A 27515-nucleotide genomic window follows, 5' to 3' on the forward strand; every position below is an offset into this window, starting at 1 on the left:
AAGTTTCTGGGTTGATGCGCTTATGGTTGTTTATATTTTGATGTGGCTTAGCTTAATTTTTAGTGTCCAGATTCAGGTAGTAGATTAGTGGAAAAAATAAGGGCCACTCCAAAACAAAACCATCTTCTCTGATGTATTCACTAAATTGCTTAGAGGGCTGCCTGAATAATTCTGTTTTTCCTGTAATTTAGCTGTTACTGCCTTTTGATTTTTGAGGATGCAATGTGAGTGTAACTTCCACATGGATTGCAGAGTAGTTACTATTGTATAAACTTTGTACTCAGAAAGAGGCTTGGACTTTTTACTTAGATGCTTGGACTTTGTAATCACATAGATGCAAATTAAATCCCATCTCTTTTGGTTAATAAGTATGATCTTGACCAAGTTATGAGCTTTTCTGAGTCTTTGTCCTGATTATTCATATAGATAACAACACCTACATATGAAATTGACATGGGAATTAGATATGATATATAAATTCTTAATAAATGATATATATAGAGTACATAGCATGTGTTATTTTTATTATTGATTGTTATGATTACTATTACTATGCATTAACGGCTTCCCAGATGGAGCTAGTGTTAAAGAAATCGCCTACCAATGCAGGAGACATAAGAGACATGGGTTCAATCCCTTAGTCAGGAAGATCCCCTGAAGATGGCATGGCAACCCACTCCAGTATTCTTGCCTGGAGAATCCCATGGACCGAGGATCCCGGCAGGCTATAGTCCATAGGGTCGCAAAGAGTCAGACATGACTGAAGCGACTTAGCATCCTTGTATACATGCATTAGCTAGGTCTAGGTGAGGCAATTACATGAGGAAATACAGCCATGATTGGCAAGCCTAAAACCTAGAAATGTTAATGATAACTTTTTTCAAAGGCAGATGCCCATTATTATGATCTTTGGGGAGAGAAGAGGGAGGAAGAGAACCTTGAATAATTAGAAAAAGGGCTCAAAGACACAGTGATACGCTGATATGAGAATCTTAAGCAGAGATTAGTTGACGAACATTAGTTTGTTTTTTGTTTGTTTGCTTTTAACCAGCTTGTGTGCTTTTTCTCCATGGAAAATATTAAATTATTTAGATAGAAAGCTAATCAAGAAAAAATTAAGTTAGTTAGGAAGGCTGATGTGGAACTTATTCTGTTGTGGGAGTTGGTGGTTTGCCTACCACTCTTCACAATTTGATTTACAGTACACTATTGTGGAATATTAAATATTTAGCACTATTACATTTGGAATACCATATGTTTGACAAGATGTCTTGTGTCCCATATGCTGTGAGAGTGGTGAGGTCTGAATCAGTAAATGATGACTACCTTTACTATTTAATAGCAAAGGCCCAGAATTTCCATTATTTTAAAATATTGATGTAAGAAGGGACAAACTGAATACTGGTCAATAAAACCCTCTCTAATGCCTACCACATTTATCTTCTAAAGAACTCATATAATCTTAGTTGCCTAAGATTAGGAAGAAATTGAGTAGTATTCTCCTCATTTACTGAAAGAGAAAGCTGAGACTACAAGTGTGGAAGTCTTGGGAGAAATAATTCCAGAAGAAAAAGATCTTATTTGGCTTATCCAAGTATTTTTTTCTCAAATGTAGTGCAATCTTTCTTCCACTTCTGCTCTGGTGCTAAGGTAACTTCTCTTTGGAAAAATGAAGTTTTGAAATAATTAGTTGGGTTTCATAATTCTAGTTCTGTGGCTTTGATTTGTTATGTCTATCCTCTGGATTTTGTTTCTTACTCTTCTTCATTTCCCTTTTCCCCAAACCCAGCTAGGGAAGTCACCCCCACTGCTTTAGAGCTAAGGACGTACCCCAGCCCTAGCCAGCCAGAGGAGGAATTATACCAGGATTTTGATATAGGTAGTTGGTTTATAGATTTCAGGGAGACTGAACCCAATGCTTTTGATTTTTAACTTCCCTATCTTTAAGCATCTGTTTAACCCACTTACATGAGTGCCATTGATTTTTCTGACTTAAGGGATATTCTGACACATACCCAAGGACAGCAAATTCACCTTATAAAACCACACCTCTGGGGCAGTCTCTGCAAGCACCCTTGTTTTAGGGCATTTGTCAAGTGGCCACTGGACATCCTTTCTGATAGGATGACCTAGGAAATCATGGAAGCAGGGACATGCTGAACTTCCTCCAAATATAATTACAGCCTTGAGGTTTTTGTGTTGGCAGCCAGAAAGAACTGGTGAGCCTATCGGTGAGTTTTGTTAACAATGGGAAAAGACCTTGCCTGTGTTAGAGCAATTTGCTTTTGTTGGAGGTACCTTTGGGGGAGGACATGGAATGGAAAAAGAAACAGGCCCAGTGATTTGAAGTTTCACTCTGGGGATGGTGCCAGGAAGCTAGATAGCATTATGTCCCACCAGCTGCTCCTTCCATTGAAAGGCTGCTTTCTGCTCCTGGGGAAATAGCTTCACAGATGCTTGAAACTAGGAATGAGAGGGGTACCTGAGATCTAGGACAACCCTAAACTGAAGAGGAGGATTTTACTTCTGCCTCAAGTCACTGGTCATGAATTTGTCTGCTTAATGAGTCCTCTTTTTAAAAAAAAAAAACAAACTTTTTTTAATTAGAGGATAATTACTTTACAATATTGTGATGGCTTTTGCTTTACATCAACATGAATAGACATTAGGTATACAAGTGTACCTTCCCTCTTGAACCCTCCTCCCATCTCCCTTTCAATCCCACCCCTCTAGGTTGTCACAGAGCAAATGATTCCTCTTTTATATTTAAGTTTCAGGGGTATCAAAAATCAAGATTACTTGGATGTCTGTTTCAGGAGAGGTATGGACAAGTAACCTGGCTTTGCAGGAAAAGACTTTGGGTATTCAAGTTACAAAGAATACATCACTATCATAACAGCTTGAGAACCAGATGTGTTGTCAGTAATTTAATTGTGGTCCAAGGTATTAATGCTGACAGATTTTGAGAAATTGTCATGTTCTTTCAGAAGAAAGCAGAATTTGATGTTTAACTAAGATGATTGCTTGCCAGTGACTCTATCTACATACACCTGATGTCTTCTCCTCAGAAGGAATGGGATGCCTGATAAAGAGGTTGCAATCTGAAAGTCACTTAGCCAACTGAGATATCATAATTTTAGTGACAGGGAGGAGCAAACTCGAGCTGGTCATCTTGTTCAGGTCAAAATGCAGAAATAAGGAAGAACTTCTTGGAATATGCAGAGTAGGAAGACCCTGAGCTCACCTTCTTTCATGGGCACATCATAATTACAACTGTTAAAGGGTGGCTATCTATGAAAACAAGTTGATGGAGAAAAGATCTTCCACAATTAAAGATACAAAGAAAGAACCACAACGTGACAGGTAGAAGGGGTGGTTACACAGAATGGTCACACCCAGGGGAAGCAATCCAAAAACAGGAGGATAGTCACAATTGTAGAGGTTTTCTTCAAGAAGTGAAGACCCTGAGCCCCATACCAGGTTTCGCAGCCTGGAGTCCTGAACCAGGAAGATGGTCCCCTTAGAATCTCTGATTTTGAAGATAAGCAGGGCTTGCGTATGGGAGAGCCAGAGGAATGTAGGAAACAGATCCTGCTCTTAAATGTTGCATTGTATATAAGTATAAAATCTTATATACTCCAAATCCCAGTACAGAGGCAGTAATTTGAAAGGATCCTGGGTCAGATTCAGTTGCTGATCTTAGAGAGCCTCCTGGAGAGGCAGAGGCAATTGGGACTCCTGCTAGGGACACAGACACTTGTAGCAGCCATTTTGGAAAGCTCATTCTATCACAAGGACAATATATATATTCTGTCACAATATTAATATATTGCCAAGCACCATTTTGGAGCCCTTCTCTTACCTATCAGCATTGGGGGTTTACCTGTCCACCAGTGGGCTGGCACCAACCTGGGGACCCTCTGGGCCCTGCAGCTAGTGCCTCAGAACCCAGCCTCTCCCACCACCCCAGACCCTGCAGCCAGATTTCTTGATACCCAGTCCTGCCCACCTACAGGCTCACACCAGCTACAGGACCCTTTAGGACTCTGCATAGTCAGCTATGCTAAGACCTGGCCCTTCCTATCAGTGGGCCAGCAGCCAGTGAAGCAGGGCTTGACAGCCAACTGTGCCAGGTACCAGCCTTTCCTATGAGCATGCCTGCAATAGTCAACTCTGCAATGAGAAAAAGTGGGAAAAAGACCTAAACTGACCTTTCTCCAAAGAAGACATACAGATGGCTAACAAATGCATGAAAAGATGCTCAACATCGCTCATTATTAGAGAAATGCAAATCAAAACCACAATGAGATATCACCTTACACCAGTCAGAATGGCCATCATCAAAAAGTCTACAAACAATAAATGCTGGAGAGGGTGTGGAGAAAAGGGAACCCCCTTGCATTGCTGGTGGGAATGTAAATTGATGCAGCCACTATGGAAGACAGTATGGAGATTCCTTTAAAAACTAGGAATAAAATCACCACATGACCCAGAAATCCCACTCCTAGGCATATACCCTGAGGAAACCAAAATTGAAAGACATGTGTCTTTCACTGCAGCACTATTTACAATAGCTAGACCATGGAAGTAACCTAGATGTCCATTGACAGGTGAGTGGATAAAGAAGTTGTGGTATATATATACAATGGAATATTACTCAGCCAAAGAAAGGAATGCATTTGAATCCGTTTTAGTGAGGTGGACTGACTTAGAGCCTATTGTACAGAGTGAAATACATCAGAAAGAGAAAGATAAATATCATATACTAACGCATATATATGGAATCTGGAAAGATCGTACTGATGAATTTAGTTGCAGCACAGCAATGGAGAAACAGACATAGAGAACAGACTTATGGACACAGGGGGAGGGGAAGAGGGAGATGTATGAAGAGAGTAACATGGAAGCTTACATCACCATATGTAAAATAGACAGCCAATAGAAACTTGTTGTATGACTCAGGAATCTCAAACAGGGGCTCTGTAACAATCTAGAAGGGTGGGATGGGGAGGGAGATGGGAGGGAGGTTCCAGAGGGAGGGGGCATATGTATACCCATGGCTGATTCAGGTTGATGTTTTACAGAAAACAACAGAATTCTGTAAAACAATTATCCTTCAATTTAAAAAAAATTAATTTTTTAAAAGTAATTAAATGTAAATGGACTAGATGCTCCAATCAAAGGACACAGTGTGGCTGAATGTATTAAAAAAATAAGACCAATATATATCCTGTCTACAAGAGTTTCACTTCAGATCTAAACACACTCACACAGACTGAAAGTGAGGGGATGGAAACAAGTATTCGTGCAAATTAAATGAAAAAAAAAAAAGCTGGAGTAGCAAGACTTCTATCAGACAAAATCAGTTTTAAAACAAAACTATAAGAAGAGACAGAGATATTACATAATGATCAAGTGATCAATCCAAGAAGAAGACAGAAGAATTGTAAATATATAGGACTTCCCAGGTGGCACTGGTGGTAAAGAATCCACCTGCTAATGCAGGAGACACAAGAGACATTGGTTTGACCCCTGGGTTGGGAAGATCCCCTGGAATAGGAAATGACAGCCCACTCCAGTATCCTTGCCTGGAAAATTCCACAGATGGACAACTGAGTGACTGAGTCCACACACACACACACACACCTAAATACATAAAGGAACACCTAAATACATAAATATTAACAGATATATAGAGAAATTAACAGTAACATAATAACAGTAGAGGACTTTAAACACCCCTTTTACATCAATGGACAGATCATCCAGCCAGAAAATCAATAAGGAAACACTGGCCGTAAAACATACTCAAGACTAGTGGACCATATATAAGTATATGTATGTATACACACACACACACACACACACACACACATATATATACATATATGGCAACTGCATACACATTTTTTCAAGTGTACGTGGAACATTCTCCAGAATAGATCACATGCTATGCCACCAAACAAGTCTCAGTAAGTTTAAGAAGATTGAAATCGTATCAAGCACCATTTCTGACCACAGTGCTGTAAGACTAGAAATCAACTGCAGGAAGAAACTGGAAAAAAAAAAAAAAAAGCACATGAATGTGTAGAGGCTAAACAATATGCTACTAAACAACCAATGGGTCAGTAAAAAAAATCAAAGAGGAAATTTAAAAAATGGAAAAAGAATGATCCGAAATCTATGGGACACAGTGAAAACAGCTTCAAGAGGGAATTGTATAGTGATATAAGCCTGCCTCAGGAAACAGGAAAATTCTCAAACAATCTAAAATATCTAAAGGAATTAACAAAAGGGCAAGCAAAACTCAAAGTTGTAAGAAGGAAAGAAATAACATCAGAGCAGAATTAAATGAAATAAAGACTAGAAAAACAGTGAAAAAAATTAAACTAAGAGCTGGTTCTTTGTAAAGATGATAAACCAGACTCATCAAGAAGAAAAAAGAGGAAGAGCCGAAGTAAGTAAAATCAGAAATGAAACAAGAGAGATTACAGTGAACACCATAGAAATACAAGGGATCATAAGAGCTGGCCTTGAGGAACTACCCCACGTCCAAGGTCAGGGGCGCGGCTGCGCTTTGCTGGAGCAGCCGTGAAGAGAGACCCCATGTCCAAGGTAAGAGAAACCCATGTAAGACGGTAGGCGCTGAGAGAGGGCATCAGAAGGCAGACAGACTGAAACCACAATCACAGACAACTAGCCAATCTGATCACATGGACCACAGCCTTGTCTAACTCAATGAAACTAAGCCATGCCATGTGGGGCCACCCAAGATGGATGGGTCATGGTGGAGAGGTCTGACAGAATGTGGTCCACTGGAGAAGGGAATGGCAAACCACTTCAGTATTCTTGCCTTGAGAACCCCATGAACAGTATGAAAAGGCGAAAAGATAGGACACTGAAAGATGAACTCCCCAGGTCAGTAGGTGCCCAGTATGCTACTGGAGATCAGTGGAGAAATAACTCCAGAAAGAATGAAGGGATGGAGTTAAAGCAAAAACAACACCCAGTTGTGGATGGGACTGGTGGTAGAAGCAAGGTCCGGTGCTCTAAAGAGAAATATTGCATAGGAACTTGGAATGTTAGGTCCATGAATCAAGGCAAATTGGAAGTGGTCAAACAGTAGATGGAAAGAGTGAACATCGACGTTCTAGGAATCAGCGAACTAAGATGGACTAGAATGGGTGAATTTAACTCAGATGATCATTATATCTACTACTGTGGGCAGGAACCCCTTAGAAGAAATAGAGTAGCCATCATGGTCAACAAAAGAGTCCAAAATGCAGTACTTGGATGCAATCTCAAAAACGACAGAATGATCTCTCCTCATTTCCAAGGCAAAACATTCAATATCACAGTAATCCAAGTCTGTGCCCTGACCAGTAACACTGAAGAAGCTGAAGTTGAATGGTTTTATGAAGACCTACAAGACCTTTTAGAACTAACACCCAAAAAAGATGTCCTTTTCATTATAGGGGACTGGAATGCAAAAGTAGGATGTCAAGAAACACCTGGAGTAACAGGCAAATTTGGCCTTGGAGTACAGAATGAGCAGGGCAAAGGCTAACAGAGTTCTGCCAAGAGAATGTACTGGTCATAGCAAACACCCTCTTCCAACAACACAAGAGAAGACTCTACACATGGACATCACCAGATGGTCAACACCAAAATCAGAGTGATTATATTCTTCGCAGCAAAAGATGGAGAAGCTCTATGCAGTCAGAAAAAACAAGACCAGGAGCTGACTGTGGCTCGGATCATGAACTCCTTATTGTCAAATTAAGACTTGAAGAAAGTAGGGAAAACCACTAGACCGTTCAGGTGTGACCTAAATCAAATCCCTTAGGATCATACAATGGAAGTGAGAAATAGATTTAAGGGACTAGATCTGATAGAGTACCTGATGAACTATGGATGGAGATTCGTGACATTGTACAGGAGACAGGGATTAAGACCACCCTCATGGAAAAGAAATGCAAAAAAGCAAAATGGCTGTCTGAGGAGGCCTTACAAATAGCTGTGAGAAGAAGAGAAGCGAAAAGCAAAGGAGAAAAGGAAAGATATTCCCATTTGAATGCAGAGTTCCAAAGAGTAGCAAGGAGAGATAAGAAAGCCTTCCTCAGTGATCAATGCAAAGAAATAGAGGAAAACAACAGAATGGGAAAGACTAGAGATCTCTTCAAGAAAATTAGAGGTACCAAGGGAACATTTCATGCAAAGATGGGTTCGATAAAGGACAGAAATGGTATGGACCTAAGAGAAGCAGAAGATATTAAGAAGAGGTGGCAAGAATACACAAGAAGAACTGTGAAAAAAAGATCTTCACGACCCAGATAATCACGATGGTGTGAGCCAGACATCCTGGAATGCGAAGTCAAGGGGGCCTTAGAAAGCATCACTATGAACAAAGCTAGTGGAGGTGATGGAATTCCAGTTGAGCTCTTTCAAATCCTACAAGATGATGCTGTGAAAGTGCTGCACTCAATATGCCAGCATCAAGGCTGTATATTGTCACCCTGCTTATTTAACTTATATGCAGAGTACATCATGAGAAACGCTGGGCTGGAAGAAGTACAAGCTGGAATCAAGACTGCTGGGAGAAATATCAATAACCTCAGATATGCAGATGACACCACCCTTATGACAGAAATTGAAGAGGAACTAAAAAGCCTCTTGATGAAAGTAAAAGAGGAGAGTGAAAAAGTTGGCTTAAAGTTCAACATTCAGAAAACTAAGATCAAAAAAATGAAAAAAGAAAACTAAGATCATGGCATCTGGTCCCATCACTTCATGGCAAATAGATGGGGAGACAGTGGAAACAGATGCTTTGAACTGTGGTGTCGGAGAAGACTCTTGAGAGTCCCTTGGACTGCAAGGAAATCCAACCAGTCCATCCTAAAGGAGATCAGTCCTGGGTGTTCATTGAAAGGACTGATGTTGAAGCTGAAAGTCCAGTATTTGGCCACCTGTTGCAAAGAGCTGACTCATTTGAAAAGACCCTGATGCTGGGAAAGATTGAGGGCAGGAGGAGAAGGGGACGACAGAGGATGAGATGTTTGGATGGCATCACCAACTCAATGGACGTTGGTTTGGGTAGACTCCGTGAGTTGGTGATGGAAGGAGGCCTGGCTTGCTGCAGTTCATGGGGTCCCAAAGAGTCGGACATGACTGAGCGACTGAACTGAACTGAAGAACAATTATATGCCAATGAAATGGACAACCTAGAATAAATGGATAAATTCCTAGAAATGTACAATTTTCCAACTCTGAATCAGTATGAAATAGAAAATATGAACAGACCAATTATTAATAATGAAATTAAATCAGTAATTAAGAAAAACCTCCCAACACATAAAAGTCCAGGACCAGATGGCTTCTCAGGAGAATTCTGCAAAACATAACACATTCTTCTCAAACTATTCCAAGAAATTGAGGAGAAAGGAATGCTTCTAAACTTATTCTATAAGGCCATCATCATCCTGATACCAAAACCAGACCAAGTCACCACAAAAAAGAAAATTACAGGCCAGTATCACTGATAAACACAGATTAAAAAATCCTCAACAAAATACTAGCAAACCAAATTCAGCGATACATTAAAAGGATCATGTACCACGATCAAGTAGGATTTAGGCCAGAGATGCAGGGATTGTTCAATATCTGTAAATCATTGTGATACATCACATTAATAAATTGAATAATACAAATTATATGATCATCCTAATAGATGCAGAAAAAGCTTTGATAAAAGTTCAATTCTATTTATGATAAAAACTCTTAACAAAGTGGGTATATGAGAACATACTTTACATGGTAAAGGCCATATATGACAAGCCCATAGCTAACATTGTGAAAAGCTGAACACTTTAAGGGTAGGAACAACACATGGATACTCATTCTCACCACTTTTATTGAAGTCCTAATCACATCAATTGGAAAAGAAAAAGAAATAAAAGCAAAGAAAAATGGTAAGGAAGAAGAAAAATGTTGCTGAATGCAGATGACATGATACTATATATAGAAAACCCCAAAGTCACCACCATAAAACTATTAGAACTAATAAATGAATTCCTTAAAATTGTAGGATACAAAATTAACATACAGAAATCTGGTGAGTTATTTTATACTAAGAATAAACTATCAGAAAGAGAAATTAAGAAAACAATCCCATTTACCAATGCATTGAAAAGTATTAAATACAGAGAAAAAATTAACTAAAGAGCTAAAAGACCTACACTCTGAAAACTATAAGACACTGATAAGAGAAATTGAAGACAACACAAAAAATGGAAAGTTACAGTGTTATCATGGATTAGAAGAACTGACATTGTTAAAATGACCATTCTTCCCAAGGTAATCTACAGATTCAGCACAATCCCTATCAAAAAACCAATTACATTTTATACAGAACTAGAACAAATAATTTTAAAATTTGTATAGAATCAAAAGACCCTGAATAGCTAAAACAATCTCAAGAAAGAACAAAGCTGGAGATATCATGCTCTCATTTCAAATTATATTATAAAGCTATGATCATCAAAGCAGTATGGTACTGACATGAAAACAGACACATCGATCAATGGAACAGATTGGAGATCCCAGAAATAAACCCACATTTATATGGTAACTTAATCTATAACAAATGAGGCAACCATATACAATGGGTAAAAAAAATAGACTCTTCAATAAATGGTGATGGGAAGATTGGACAGCTACATGCAAAGAAATCAAACTGTCCTACTTTTTCACACCATACACAAAAATAAATTCAAAATGGATTAAAGACTTAAATATAAGACCTGAAACCATAAAACTCCTAGAAGAAAACATAGGCAGTATGCTCTTTGGCATCAATCTTAGCGATATTTTTTGGATCTGTCTCCTCAGTCAAGGGAAACAAAAGCAAAAATAAGCAAATGGGATTGTATTAAACTAAAAAATTTTTGCACAGTGAAGTAAACTGTCAGTGAAATGCAGCCTACTGAATTGGAGCATATCTTTGCAAAGATATCCAGTAAGGAGATAACATCCAAGATATACAAAGGACTCATACAGATCAACATCAGAAAAACAAACCAGATTAAAAAGTGAGCAGAGGACCTGAATAGACATTTTTCCAAGGAATACATACAGATGGCCAACAGGCACATGAAAAGCTACTCAAAATCATGAATTATCAGAGAAATGCAAATTGAAACCACAGTGAGACATCACCTCACATCTGTCGAAATGACTGTAACCAAAAAGATAACAAACACAAAGTGTTGACGGGGATATGGAGAAAAGGAATCTCATGCACTGTTGGTGGAGATGTATATCGGTGCAGCCACTATGGAAAACACTAGAGATTCCTCAAAAAGTTAAAAGTGACTGCCATATGATTCAGCAGTTTCCCTTGTGGCTATTTACTTAAAGAAAACAAAAACACTAATTTGAAAAGATATACATACTCCAGTGTTCAGTGAAGTACTATTTACAGAAGCCAATATGAAAGCAACCTAAGTGTCCACCAACAGATGAATGGATATTAATTATATATGTGTATATATATATGTATATATGTGTATATATTCCGTTCAGTTCAGTCGCTCAGTCATGTCTGACTCTTTGCGACCCCATGAATCGCACCACACCAGGCCTCCCTGTCCACCACTAACTCCCGGAGTTTACCCAAACCAATGTTCATCGAGTCAGTGATGCCATCCAGCCATCTCATCCTCTGTCGTCCCCTTCTCCTCCTGCCCCCAACCCTTCTCGGCATTAGGGTTTTGTCCCAATGAGTCAACTCTTCACATGAGGTGGCCAAAGTATTGGAGTTTCAGCTTCAACATCAGTCCTTCCAATGAACACCCAGGACTGGTCTCCTTTAGGATGGACTGGTTGGATCTCCTTGCAGTCCAAGGGACTCTCAAGTCTTCTGCAACACCACAGTTCAAAAGCATCAATTCTTTGGCGCTCAGCTTTCTTCACTGTCCAGCTCTCACATCCATGCATGGCCACTGAAAAACCAAAGCCTTGACCAGACAGACCTTCGTTGGCAAAGTAATGTCTCTGCTTTTCAATATGCTGTCTAGGTTGGTCATAACTTTCCTTCCAAGGGTAAGAGTCTTTTAATTTCATGGCTGCAATCACCATCTGCAGTGATTTTGGAGACCCCCAGAATAAAGTCTGCCACTGTTTCCACTGTTTCCCCATCTATTTCCCATGAAGTGATGGGACCAGATGCCATGATCTTAGTTTTCTGAATGTTGAGCTTTAAGCCAACTTTTCACTCTCCTCCTTCACTTTTATCAGGAAGCTTTTTAGTTCCTCTGCACTTTTTGCCGTAAGGGTGGTGTCATCTGCATATCTGAGGTTATTGATATTTCTCCCAGCAATCTTAATTCCAGCCTGTACTTCTTCCAGCCCAGCGTTTCTCATGATGTACTCTGCATATAAGTTAAATAAACAGGGTGACAATATACAGCCTTGACATACTCCTTTTCCTATTTGGAACCAGTCAGTTGTTCTGTGTCCAGTTCTAACTGTTGCTTCCTGACCTGCATACAGGTTTCTCAAGAGACAGGTCAGGTGGTCTGGTACTCCCATCTCTTTCAGAATTTTCCACAGTTTATTGTGATCCACACAGTCAAAGGCTTTGGCATAGTCAATAAAGCAGAAATAGATGTTTTTCTGGAACTCTGTTGCTTTTTCAGTGATCCAATGGATGTTGGCAATTTGATCTCTGGTTCCTCTGCCTTTTCTAAAACCAGCTTAAACATCTGGAAGTTCAGGGTTCACGTGTTGCTGAAGCCTGGCTTGGAGAATTTTGAGCATTGCTTTACTAACGTGTGAGATGAATGCAATTGTGCGGTAGTTCGAGCATTCTTTGGCATTGCCTTTCTTGGGGACTGGAATGAAAACTGACCTTTTCCAGTCCTGTGGCCACTGCTGAGTTTTCCAAATTTGCTGGCTTATTGAGTGCAGCACTTTCACAGCATCATCTTGTAGGATTTGAAAGAGCTCAACTGGAATTCCATCACCTCCACTAGCTTTGTTCATAGTGATGCTTTCTAAGGCCCACCTGACTTCACATTCCAGGATGTCTGGCTCTAGGTGAGTGATCACACCATTGTGATTATCTGAGTCGTGAAGATCTTTTTTTCACAGTTCTTCTGTGTATTCTTGCCACCTTTTCTTAATATCTTCTGCTTCTCTTAGGTCCATACCATTTCTATCCTTTATCGAGCCCATCTTTGCATGAAATGTTCCCTTGATATCTCTAATTTTCTTGAAGAGATCTCTAGTCTTTCCCATTCTGTTGTTTTCCTCTATTTCTTTGCATTGATCACTGAGGAAGGCTTTTTTTTATCTCTCCTGGCTATTCTTTGGAACTCTGCATTCAAATATCTTTCCTTTTCTCCTTTGCTTTTCACTTCTCTTCTTCTCACAGCTATTTGTAAGGCCTCCTCAGACAGCCATTTTGCTTTTTTGCATTTCTTTTCCATGGGGGTGGTCTTAATCCCTGTCTCCTGTACAATGTCATGAACCTCCATCCATAGTTCATCAGGCACTCTGTCTATCAGATCTAGTCCCTTAGATCTATTTCTCACTTCCATTGTATGATCATTAGGGATTTGATTTAGGTCATACCTGAATGGTCTAGTGGTTTTCCCTACTTTCTTCAATTTAAGTCTGAATTTGGCAATAAGGAGTTCATGATCTGAGCCACAGTTAGCTCCCAGTCTTGTTTTTGCTGACTATATAGAGCTTCTCCATCTTTGGCTGCAAAGAATATAATCACTGATTTTGGTGTTGACCATCTGGTGGTGTCCATGTGTAGAGTCTTCTGTTGTGTTGTTGAAAGAGGCTCTTTCCATGACCAGTGCATTCTCTTGACAAAGCTCTATTAGCCTTTGCCCTGCTTCATTCTGTACTCCAAGGCCAAATTTGCCTGTTACTCCAGGTGTTTCTTGACTTCCTACTTTTGCATTTCAGTCCCCTATAATGAAAAGGATATCTGTTTTGGGTGTTAGTTCAAAGAGGTCTTGTAGGTCTTCATAGAATCGTTCAACTTCAGCTTCTTCAATATTAAAAAATGAAATCTTGTCATTTGCAACAGTATGGATGGATATAAAAGGTATTATGTTAAATGAAAGTAGTCAGAGAAAGACAAATAGAACTTGATCTCACTTATTGTAGAATCTAAAAAACACATCCAAAACAATCCCATAGATACAGAGAATGAACTAGTGTTTGCTAGAGAGGAGAGAGTGGGAGGATGAGTGAAATTAATGAGGGAGATTAAGAGGTACAAACTTCTGGCTATAAAATAAATAAACTATGGGAATATAATGTACAGTATGGGAATATAGTTAATAATATTGGCATAAGTCTGTATGGTGACAGATGGTAACCAGACTTACCATGGTGATATTTTTGTAGTATATAAAATTATTGAATCACTATGTTGTACACTTGAAATTTTTTAAAAAGGCGGACAGAAAAATAAGTAGGGCTGGGAAATACTATTTTATCTCTGTTTGAGTTAGAAAAAATGGGAAGATATCCAACATAGGACAGTTTTTCTCCTTTGTGGTGGGAACCTCCTGGGTTTGGTTCAGATGAAGATAGAAGTTAATTTGGAGAATAAGATTTAAATGCCATCATTATAAAGAAAATCACTCACTGGAGACTTCCAGTGGTAAGAAATTCAGAGCTGAATGTACACAAGCAGGTTTGGAAGTAATTTTAAAGGCAGTTTTTAAGTTCAGCAGAGAAGAGACTGGAATGTAAGTGCGATTTTAGTGTATAACTTAGATAAACAAACACAGTGTAGATTAGGAAATGACAATTTGAAGCAGACATATTTCTTTTTCATTCATGCTGCAGCAGATAGATATCTTTCAAAGTTCAATTGTAATTATGTACTATATGGATGGAGATAATAATGAGAGTGTCTTAGGCGGCTTGGACTGCTGCAAGAAAACACCATAGACCAGGTGCTTAAGCAGGACATTTATTCCTCATAGTTCTAAGAGGCTGGATAGTCCCAAGATCATGGTACTGAAGGGCTTGGTTCCTGGTGAGAACTGTCTTTCTGGTTTGCAGACAGCTGCCTTCTCCTATATCCTCACATGGTGGAGTGGAGTAGGAAGAACTCGAGAGAGTTCTGGTCTTTCTTTGTTGTCTTATAAGGACACTAATCCAATCACGTGGGTTGTACTCTCATGACTTCTCTTGAACCTTATTACTTCCCAAAGGCCTTACCTCCAGAATCATCACATTGGGGTTAGGGTTGCAGCATGTGAGTATAATGGGTGGGGGCACATTCAGTCCATAAGGAGGAAGAGTTCTAGTGATCTATTGCTGTGTAACAACTCTCCTCAAAACTTGCCGGTTTAAAACAACACAGTTTTATTAAATTTCAGGATTTTATGGGTCAGGAATTTGATTAGGGTTCAAATGGATAATTCTGCTCTGCATGGGGTTGTCTGGGCTCATTCAGCCAGTGGCTGGTATGGTCTGAGTGTGTCCCAGACATCTTCATTCATGTGCCTGGTGCTTCAGTGGGGGTGACTAGAAGGTGGGGCTTGGGGACCCCCTTCCTCTGCATGTGCTTTCAGGGCCTTTCCACATGGCTTTCCCAGCAGAATGTTTGGACTTCTTACATAGGTTCCAAGTACAAGTGGAACCATTTACCAGATAAACTGTACAAAAACATTGGATTGATAAGTTTTGGACATGTTGAATTGGGATGACTATGAGCTGTTGAGACAGAGAGGTTTGCAGTATAATTGAAAATGTGGATCTGAATCTTAGGCTCTAAAATGAAATGGATCTAAAATAAAAAAAAATTTAGGTCACAGATGGAGATTTTGGGAGTCAATGAGCTCCTCACTACTTTAAAGCCCTGAAGAATAGATTGCAGTGCTGAGGGAGAGAGTATAAGTTGAGAGGAGAATCTGAAAGCTAAATAAATGTCCATATTTTAAAGGATGGCCCAGAAGGAGAAACCTGCAGTGAAGACTGACCAGGAACATACAGAGAAGAAAGAATAGAATGAGGGGGGAGAGAGAGAGAGACATTTTAGAAGCATGGGTAGTTAACAGAATTCATAAAAAGGAATGAACTGCAATCTCCGATATCAAGAAGAAGGAAGATTAGAGGACATTATTGCTCAAGTGCTAAGAGATTTAACACCAGGAAGACTGGGTCAAATCCTGTCCCTGCCATCTGCTGTTTGTATGACTTTGACCTTAGCCTGTGCCTCAGTTTTTTTATCTGTGAAATGGGGCTACTAAAAGTAACTGTGCCATAGGGTTGTTGTTTAAGTGCATTTTTCCATGTTATCAACATATATAGCTTATCTTTTTACTATTCCATGCTTTAAAGAGTTTGAAAAGATCCAAAAAAAAAAAAAAAAAAAAAAAAACCAATAAAGAGTTTGAAAAGATCCATGAGTCTGGCAACTAGGAGAACTTTGAACTTTAGAAAAGTTTGGTGATAGCATTGTTAAATTTATATGACATGACAGCAAATGTTCCACCGTATGTAACTGGGTACTGATAATGGTAAAATCCATTGTAACAAACATGAAAGACGCCCATAATTTCCTTTATGATTGCATTTTGGTATTTTAATGTACTTTAAAATGCACATCAATAAACTTTTTTTTTTTTTACAAACTCTATTGTATTTTCAGACCACTATTAGTTTTTTCTTGCACATTATGGATCTCTCGGATGTAGAAAAGGGGTTGGTACACAAGGGTCAGGATGACACTCATCTGTTTTTGTAAATGAAGTTTCTTTGGAATGCAGCTGCTTCTGTTCATTTCTGTATTGTCTGTGGCTGCTTTATGTTCCAATGGCAGAGTTGGAGTCCTGACAGAGACCATATGGATCAGAAAGCTTAAAATAATGACAATCTGGTTCTTTATGTAAAAAAGGTGCTTTTGCTCTCCTGTTTTCTACAGTGTTTCTTCTCCTGGCAGTTGCTTCTGTTTTGCTCATCCCTAGGAACCTAGAAAGCAAAAGCAGTGATGGCTGAAGGAGTGGAAAAACACTATTCCAAAGCCATTGATTGACTTACAAAAGGACAATACCTTTTGAGTATACCTGATCTACAGATATTTTTGTTGCTGTAGATTTTATTGAAACTGGAGTGGAAGTCATTGTTACCAGGAGTGAAATGACTAAGGCCTAGGCTAACTTTCTTATCCAGGACACTGTTAAGGCTGCCTTCATTTTGATGGCATTCTTTTTTTCCCCAGCGAAGGGCTTAGAACTGGCATAAATTGGCTAGCTAATGCAGGGACTGAGTTACTCTGGGGCTTTGTCCAGGTGGGATGTGAGAATCAGGCCATCTTTTCAGAGCAGATTTGGAATTTTGTTACTATTGAGGAGAAAAACAATCTCCTGTTTGGGAAGGTCTATTCATTATTGTTTAAAGCCCCATTGGTTCTTTAACACATTTCTCTAGTCTACAGATTACTTTGGTGCAGAGAACCAAGGGTTTTGAGAAAGATAACAGAGAGGTGTGTAGTTTATTCTGTAATCATAGGCTGGGTCAGTTTCAACAGAAGCCCAGCTTTGAAGATAGCTAACTTTTTTTTTTTTGATAGCTAACTTTTATATTGTTTACTTTTGGTAGCTTTTTAAAAAAATCTACCAATTTGAAAATCAGTCTACTCAGTCATAAATCACCAACTCATTCCTGCCATCTTTTCCTCCATATTTGGCAGAATTAGAAAGTATGAAAGAAATGTACCATTTCTATGACGAGAAAGAGAAAAATGATCTCTTAAAGCTAAATGCAGCAGCAAAATTAAAAAGAAAGAAATATTTGTTGACAACTTTCTCATCTGCTTCAATTCATAGTATATGGAATGTGAGAGCTAAAGGAATCTTAGAGGTTCTGAAATCTGCTACCCCCAACCCAGAAGATAAGAAATGGCTTGAAATGTGGTCAGATTTTCAATACTGAAAACAGTGCTAGATTGGGACCCTTCACAGGGAACTTGCAGGTTACTAGGGCTCAAGCCTAAGGCGAAAGGAATAAAAGAATTTGAGAATTCTTCTTGAATAGAAGAATTTCAAATATCATGGAGGGCAGTTTTGGGTGGAGACTTAGGGAGGCTGTCTTAGGTTCAGTTCCTAGAAAGCAAATCCTGAGATAAAAATTCCAGTTTTATTAGGAAATGTTCCCAGAAGGAGACTTGTAGGGGAGTAGGGGATTGGGTCATTAAGAGAAGGAGGGTGTGCCAGGGTATGATGTTAGGCAGTCAGAGAGAGAGTAAGTTGGGCTCAGTTCCACAGAGGAGTTCAGGAAGAGTGTAGGTCATGCCTTTGAGTTGTCCTGGCCAAGGGAAGAGGGAGTATTTATCCTCCCACATCTGTCCATGAGTTGTTGTTGTTCAGTCACTCAGTTGTGTCTGACTCTTTGTGACCCCATGAACAGCAGCATGCCAGGCTTCCCTGTCCTTCCCTATCTCCTGGAGTTTGCTCAGACTCATGTCCATTGAGTCAGTGATGCCATCCAACCATCTTGTCCTCTGTTGCCCCCTTCTCCTCTTGCCTTCAATCTTTCCCAGCATCAGGGTCTTTTCCAATGAGTCAGCTCTTTGCATCACGTGACCAAAGCATTGGAGCTTCAGCATCAGTCCTTCCAATGAATATTCAGGGTTGATTTCCTTTAGGATGGACTGGTTTGATCTCCTTGCAGTCCAAGGGACTCTCAAGAGTCTTCTCCAGAACCACAGTTCAAAAGCATCCATTATTAGTTATGAGCTGACTTGCTGTAGGATGGTGGAGGTGGGGGTGTGTGGGATATTCATTCTTCACCCTGCAATGGATTCCAGTAACCTGAGCACAGCCTTCTTTAAAAAAAAAAAAAAAAGTTAACTGTTGTGTAACTAAAGGGAAAGGGAACCTGGGCTGAGCCTTCAGACACTCTTCCTGCAGACATCTTCCTAATACCTTCAAATTATGCTAAGGATGCCTCCTCTGGTTCATCTTTCTGTCAAAGCTCAATAAGTAGAATCAATGATTGGGTATTACCTTCCTTAGTCTTTGAAATTTTTATTCTAAATAAGATTCGAGGAAATGAAGGTTTCAGCCACAAATTCAGATATTTGGTTGGCAGATTTCTGTTGCTTCCTCTCTCTAGGAATATCAGTTTTCAGCAAGGAAACAGACTTTAAAAGATCACATATATTCCAAGTAGCAATTGAAGGGAAAATAGCAATGTGATAAATGTTCTAAGCCTTACATCTAATTGCCAAGCACACCACAACATGGTTGTTATTTTCTCATGGGCGTGCAATCCATCTGTACATGCAGTCTCAGCAGGAGGTGTTGGTATGGTACAGACTATTTCATTGTCCAACTCCTACCTCTAAAAGGAAGAATGAAAAAATGAAGACGAATTATCTGTTCATGTAGTGCAGAAGGCAGGTGGGGTGGGGAGGGAGAGAAGAGAGTGACAAATATGGTCTCACCGAGAGGGCCCATGTCACCAACTTAAGAATCTCTCTCAGTGAACGGGAGGAAGATCAGAGGGAACAGCTGGTGTTTATTCAGCCTTCACTATGATCCAGGCTCTGTTCTTAGAACTTCTAAGTGAATTAACCCACTTAAACCTCATATGATGCTATAACTGAGGAAACAGAGGAACTTGATGGAGGTCACACCGCTCACTAGTAAGTGGCAGAGCTGGCTCCTGAATCCAGGCCTGTTGGCTCCTGAGTCAACCCTGGGTGCCTGGCTAGATTTGGCATTGGCCTGTTATGTATGAGATTCTTCCTCTTGAGTCTAAACTACATGAAATCCACTTTTATTCTCTGGATGATGTTGTTCGGTTGTTCAGTCTTGTCTGACTCTTTGCAACCCTATGGACTGTAGCCCACCAGGTTCCTTTGTGCATGGGATTCTCCAGGCGAGAATACTGGGGAGGGTTGCCATTCCCTTCTCCAGGGGATCTTCCCAACCCAGGAATCAAACCCATGTCTCCAGCAAGTCTCCTGCATTGCAGGTGGATTCTTTACTGTGAGCCATTTTCTGGATAGAGTTTAGCTACTTCTTTTCAACTGATTTTTAAATAGTCATGTACTGCACAAATGCATGTGAAAATTTAAGTTAAAGCATCACAAATAAAATGGAAGTCATGGTTTAATGGTTTTCTTTGACTAACAACCCTAAATTCCTGTTCTCTCCCTGTAACCCACCTCACTGGCTCAGTTTAGTATCATTTCAGATGTTTAAAAATGCATTTAGATGCTTGTTAAGTCTTCTTTGAAAATATACGGTACTGTTTTGTACTTTTTATTTTAAAAAGAAAACACATTAATCGTATGATATCATAGTTCATCTGCTGCTGTTGCTAAGTCGCTTCAGTTGTGTCCAACTCTGTGCAACCCCATAGACAGCAGCCCACCAGGCTCCCCTGTCCCTGGGATTCTCCAGGCAAGAACACTGGAATGGGTTGCCATTTCCTTCTCCAATGCAAGAAAGTGAAAAGTGAAAGTGAAGTCTCTCAGCCGTGTCCGACTCTTAACAACCCCATGGACTGCAGCCTACCAGGCTCCTCCATCCATGGGATTTTCCAGGCAAGAGTACAGGAGTGGGGTGCCATTGGCTTCTCTGACCATAGTTCAGAGGTTCTCGAATCATCTTGGTTTATGGCTCTTTCAGTATCTCAGTAATTATTTCATGGTGCTCTAGGTCAAAAGAATATTTAACAGTTCCATCTACTGAGAATTAGATCCAAATAAGTTAATAAGTATTTATGTCCTAACATAGCCATAAATCAAATCCCTTATGACTATACAGTGGAAGTGAGAAATAGATTTAAGGGATTAGATCTGATAGACAGAGAGCCTGATGAACTATGGATGGAGGTTCATGACATTGTACAGGAGACAGGGACCAAGACCATCCCAATGGAAAAGAAATGCAAAAAAGCAAAATGGTTGTCTGAGGAGGCCTTACAAATAGCTGTGAAAAGAAGAGAAGTGAAAAGCAAAGGAGAAAAGGAAAGATATTCCCATTTGAATGCAGAGTTCCAAAGAATAGCAAGGAGAGATAAGAAAGCCTTCCTCAGTGATCAGTGCAAAGAAATAGAGGAAAACAACAGAATGGGAAAGACTAGAGATTTCTGCAAGAAAATTAGAGATACCAAGGGAACATTTCACGCAAAGATGGGTTCGATAAAGGACAGAAATGGTATGGACCTAAGAGAAGCAGAAGATATTAAGAAAAGGTGGCAAGAATACACAGAAGAACTGTACAAAACAGATCTTCATGACCCAGATAATCACAATGGTGTGATCACTCACCTAGAGCCAGACATCCTGGAATGCGAAGTCAAGGGGGCCTTAGAAAGCATCACTATGAACAAAGCTAGTGGAGGTGATGGAATTCCAGTTGAGCTATTTCAAATCCTGAAAGATGATGCTGTGAAACTGCTGCACTCAATATGCCAGCAAATTTGGAAAATTCAGCAGTGGCCCCAGGACTGGGAAAGGTCAGTTTTCCAATGCCTAGGAAAGGCAATCCCAAAGAATGCTCAAACTACCGCACAATTGCATTCATCTCACATGTTAGTAAAGTAATGTTCAAAATTCTCCAAGCCAGGTTTCAGCAATACGTGAACCCTGAACTTCCAGATGTTCAAGCTGGTTTTAGAAAAGGCAGAGGAACCAGAGATCAAATTGCCAACATCCACTGGATCATTGAGAAAGCAAGAGAGTTCCAGAAAAACATCTATTTCTGCTTTATTGACTATGCCAAAGCCTTTAATTGTGTGGATCACAATAAACTGTGGAAAATTCTTAAAGAGATGGGAGTACCAGACCACCTGACCTGTCTCTTGAGAAACCTGTATGCAGGTCAGGAAGCAACAGTTAGAACTGAGCATGGAACAACTGACTGGTTCCAAATAGGAAAAGGAGTATGTCAAGGCTGTATATTGTCACCCTGCTTATTTAACTTATATACAGAGTACATCATGAGAAACGCTGGGCTGGAAGAAGCACAAGCTGGAATCAAGATTGCTGGGAGAAATATCAATAACCTCAGATATGCAGATGACACCACCCTTATGGCAGAAAGTGAAGAAGAATTAAAGAGCCTCTTGATAAAAGTGAAAGAGGAGAGTGAAAAGTTGGCTTAAAACTCAACATTCAGAAAACTAAGATCATGGCATCTGGTCCCATCACTTCATGGGAAATAGATGGGGAAACAGTGGAAACAGTGGCAGACTTTATTTTGGGTGGCTCAAAAATCTCTGCAGATGGTGACTGCAGCCATGAAATTAAAAGATGCTTACTCCTTGGAAGGAAAGTTATGATCAACCTAGATAGCATATTAAAAAGCAGAGACATTACTTTGCCAATGAAGGTCTGTCTGGTCAAGGTTATGGTTTTTCCAGTGGTCATGTATGGATGTGAGAGTTGGACTGTGAGGAAAGCTGAGCACCAAAAAATTGATGCTTTTGAACTGTGGTGTTGGAGAAGACTCTTGAGAGTCCCTTGGACTGCAAGGAGATCCAACCAGTCCATCCTAAAAGAGATCAGTCCTGGTTGTTCATTGGAAGTACTGATGTTGAAGCTGAAACGCCAATACTTTGGCCACCTCATGTGAAGAGTTGGCTCATTGGAAAAGACCCTGATGCTGGGAGGGATTGGGGGCAGGAGGAGAAGGGGACGAAAGAGGATGAGATGGCTGGATGGCATCACTGACTCAATGGACATGAGTTTGAGTAAACTCTGGGAGTTTGTGATGGACAGGGAGGCCTGGCGTGCTGCGAATCATGGGGTCGCAGAGTCGGACATGACTGAGCGATTGAACTGAACTGAACTGAACTGAACACAGCCATTATGGCCTTAGTAGCAATTCAAAACATTACACACGTGAAAACAGTATCCAGTTCATTCTTAACCATAATTACCTACTAACCAGCAGTGTGTGCCTGTTGGACACTTCATGGCTCTCAAACCCTGGGATCAGATCAGACACTGCCACACTCGTTGCCTGTTCCTTACCAACTTCCTAATTTGCACAGGACTTTTTTTTTTTTTTTTCTTTTTTAAATCACAGCAACCACGGGAAACCCAACTTTGGAAAAAGTATGACATTAAAACCAATTTAGTGTGTGCTAATATTGGGACTGGGTATTCCCTCATAGCTCAGTCGGGAAAGAATCTGCCTGCAATGCGGGAGATTCCTGGGTTCGATTCCTGGGTTCGATTCCTGGCTTGGGAAGATCCCCTGGAGAAGGAAATGGCAAGCCACTCCAGTATTCTTGCCTGGAAAACTCCATGGACAGTGGAACCTGGTGGTTACAATCCATGGGGTCGCAAGAGAGGACACAACTTAGTGACTAAACCACCAGTATTGGGACTGTGGACCTCCTTGAGCTCAGGGTTTGCACAGAATCCAGCAGATGTCTACTGTGGCTGTGCTTCCCTGTGCACAATTTGGGAACTAACTGTGGTCATGGTTATAAATTTTGCAGTTCACTTTTTTCATCCTATGCTTTGCCTTGGGGATTCAACCATGTTGCACATAAAGATCTACTTCCTAGTAAAGACTGCCGCAGAATCTCCCAGGTTTTATTTACCCGTTTTCCCGATTATGGCCATTAATGTTATTTCTAATATTTTGTAATTTTATATAATATTGCAATGAAAATCCTTGTTTCGTTCCTCTTCATTCACATGGCCAAATTAGAGTAAAGGAATCGCTAGGCCATAGGCCAGTTAGGTTTCTAAATTTTAGTGAAAGTGTTAGTCACTCAGTTGTATCTGACTCTGTGATCCCATGGACTGTAGCCCGGCAGGATCCTCTGTCCCTGGAATTCTCCAGGCAAGAATACTAGAGTGGGGGGCCATTCCCTTCTCCAGGGGATCTTCCCGATCCAGGAATCAAACCCAGGTCTCCTGATCTAGGGGTGGAACCCAGGCAGATTCTTCATCATGAGTCATCAGGGAAACCTTTAAACTTCAGTGCATACCAATAAACTGAGCATCACCCTCTTTGAAGAAATGATTCCCTAAAATTCCTTAAAGCATGATTACTTTTGACTTATTTTTCTTAGAACCCTATACCTTATGACTATCCCATTGGGGAAGAATAGTTGTTTTGGAAATGTATGTAGTAGTTACATTTTAGACAAAGGTAATTGAGAAACAAGGGTAGGATATGAGTAGGCTGAGAGGAAGAGGAAGATAGGAGCTGATCAGAAACTGCCGGGTATATTTTGTAGGACAATGAGAAGGCCAGATCATTTATAGTAAATAATTTATGTGGAGCACAGATGGAAAATACCTCACAGGCATGCCTTAAATGTTTCCTCCCCTTCCATGGGAGACATAGCCAATCCATCATGAATGGCTGCTGCTGCTGCTGCTAAGTCACTTCAGTCGTGTCCGACTCAGTGCGATCCCATAGACGGCAGCCCACGAGGCTCCCCCGTCCCTGGGATTCTCCAGGCAAGAACACTGGAGTGGGTTGCCATTTCCTTCTCTGATGCATGAAAGGGAAAAGTGAAAGTGAAGACACTCAGTCGTGTCTGACTCTTAGCGACCCCATGGGCTGCAACCTACCAGGCTGCTCCATCCATGGGATTTTCCAGGCAAGAGTATTGGAATGGGGTGCCATTGCCTTCTCCGATCATGAATGGCAGACATAACCAATCCGTCATGACACTCATTCTCCCTAAACCTTCACCCAATCTTGAGTTCTCCTCACAACCCTGGGAGATTACCACCAGCTAATTAATGTGAGCACACAAAATGAAATTTGCCTGTCATCCCTGGAGGCAGCAAGAAAGTGGGAAGATAGGTTGAAATTAGGCAGAGAAGGGCTAAGGAGTTTAAAAAATGCCAAGCAAGGAGAATTTGGATAATTTATTTACATTTCAGACTCTGTTGGCAAAATGACTGGCTATCCTCCTCTGTGAAACAATAGCAGTAGGTATTGATCTTAGGCATCTATTATTTGTTTTCATGCCTTAGTTCTAAATTATGCTATGTATTTATTCTAGAAAAATAATTAAATCACCAGAGGCCCCTTTTATTATTCTTTTCATGTGTCCCATATATTGAAAAATGTGGTCTCCCAATTAAACTGTACTTATTAAATAACAATGACATTACCAGCAAACAAGCATTCACTGAATATTTTTCACATGACAGGCACTGTTTAAGCAACTTACGTTTATTAATTTTTAAAATCTTCACAACAACCTTACAAGGTAGGTACAATTACTGTTCTCATTTTATAGTTGTAAAATAGAGACAGAAAGTAAACATGTTGTAGCTAGTAAGTGGTATAATCAGTGCCTTTCTCATTGTTCAATTTTAACTGTGTAAAGTCCAAGCATAATTTCTGATTATAGGAGATAACCAAGAGTACAGTGGTGGTTTCCAAGGGCTGGGAAAAAGGGGGAAATCAAAGTTTCTGTTCAATAGGTATAGAGTTTAAATTTTACAAGATGAAAAGAGTTCTAGAGATGGATGGTGGTGATGGTAACACACCATTATAAATGTGTTTAATACGGCAAACCGTACACTTAAAAATTGTTCAGTTCAGTTCCATCGCTCAGTCGTGTCTGACTCTTTGTGACCCCATGAATCGCAGCACGCCAGGCCTCCCTGTCCATCACCAACTCCCGGAGTTTACTCAAACTCATGTCCATCGAGTCGATGCCATCCAGCCATCTCATCCTCTGTCATCCCCTTCTCCTCCTGCCCCCAATCCCTCCCAGCATCAGGGTCTTTTCCAATGAGTCAACTCTTTGCATGAGGTGGTCAAAGTATTGGAGTTTCAGCTTCAGCATCCAGTACTTCCAATGAACAACCAGGACTGATTTCGTTCAGGATGGACTGGTTGGATCTCCTTGCAGTCCAAGGGACTCTCAATAGTCTTCTGCAACACCACAGTTCAAAAGCATCAATTTTTCAGCACTCAGCTTTCCTCACAGTCTAACTCTCACATCCATACATGACCACTGGAAAAACCATAACCTTGACCAGGTGGACCTTTGTTGGCAAAGTAATGTCTCTGCTTTTTAATATGCTATCTAGGTTGGTCATAACTTTCCTTCCAAGGAGTACGTGGCTTTTAATTTCATGGCTGCAGTCACCATCTGCAGTGATTTGGGAGCCCAAAAACATAAAGTCTGACACTGTTTCCACTGTTTCCCCATCTATCTCCCATGAAGTGATGGGAGCAGATGCCATGATCTTAGTTTTCTGAATGTTGAGCTTTAAGCCAACTTTTTCACTCTCCTCTTTCACTTTCATCAAGAGGCTTTTTAGTTCCTCTTCACTTTCTGCCATAAGGGTGGCTAGGATGGTGAATTTTATGTTAGGATAGTGAATTTTATGTATGCATGCATGCCGATTTGGTTCAGTCTTGACTGACTCTTTGATACCCTATGGACTGTAGCCCACCAGGCCCCTTTGTTGGGATTCTCCAGGAAAGAATACTGGAGTGGATTGCTACACCCTCCTCCAGGGGGACCGTCCCGATCCAGGGATCGAACCCATATCTCTTATGTCTCCTGCACTGGCAGGCATATTCTTTACCACTAGTACCACCTGGGAAGGCCCATGTTATGTATCAGTTCAGTTCAGTCGCTCAGTCATGTCTGACTCTTTACGACCCCATGGCTGCAGCATGCCAGGCTTCCCTGCCCATCACCAACTCCCGGAGTTTACTCAGACTCATGTCCATCGAGTCAATGATGCTATCCAACCATCTCATCCTCTGTCATCCCCTTCTCCTCCTGCCTTCAATCTTTCCCAGCATTAGGGTTTTTTCCAATGAGTCAACTCTTCACATGAGGTGGCCAAAGTATTGGAGTTTCAGCTTCAACATCAGTCTCTCACTGTTTCCATTGTTTCCTCATCTATTTGCCATGAAGTGATGGGACCAGATGTTATGTATATTTTACCACAAAAAAAATCAGGGAAAAAGGAGATAATCAGGGTTCCCAACATGCGTTGGTGGAATTCTGGCCAGAAACAAAGAAATTTGCTATATTAGTTTGATTGTGCAACAGGTCAGGGATAAATGCACGGTTTTCTGGCAGAGTCTTCATTTAGAAGAATTAGATTTAAATAGCCAGGAGACCCCATTTTTCTTTAAAGAGTGCAAAGATCTGAAACCCTAGACTGGAATCTGCTGACTGGACACTCAATTCTCTAGTTCCTAGGAAGGTAGGGAGTATTCAGCGAGGAGAATAATAACATTTTAGAGTGAACTGGCCGGCGGGGAAGCCACAAGCCCAAGGTTAAGGGCCTCTGCACTAGAATTGCACTGAAAGCTGGTGTCACGATTTCTTCACTTTGCCATTTCTTTGGCAAGTTCTTTAACCATCCCAGGCCCCAGATTTCTTGTCGGTAAATGGGGTGGTAGTGATGGCTCATGGCAACTGTGGCACTTAGTGAACCCTCAACAATACTAGCTCCTAATTCAACTTCATGGCTATGTATTTACATCAAACAATAGGGATAATACAGAATCCTG

At 40.5% G+C, this 27515-nt stretch overlaps 1 protein-coding gene across 3 annotated transcripts in view; it reads left to right on the forward strand.

Moving 5' to 3' along the window:
* Nucleotides 1-27515, forward strand: part of FRMD3 (FERM domain containing 3) — a 326745-nt gene that overhangs the window by 156268 nt on the left and 142962 nt on the right. The window lies entirely within an intron of this gene.

Source organism: Cervus elaphus, chromosome 16, assembly GCF_910594005.1.
Source record: "Cervus elaphus chromosome 16, mCerEla1.1, whole genome shotgun sequence".
Classification (NCBI taxonomy): domain Eukaryota; kingdom Metazoa; phylum Chordata; class Mammalia; order Artiodactyla; family Cervidae; genus Cervus; species Cervus elaphus.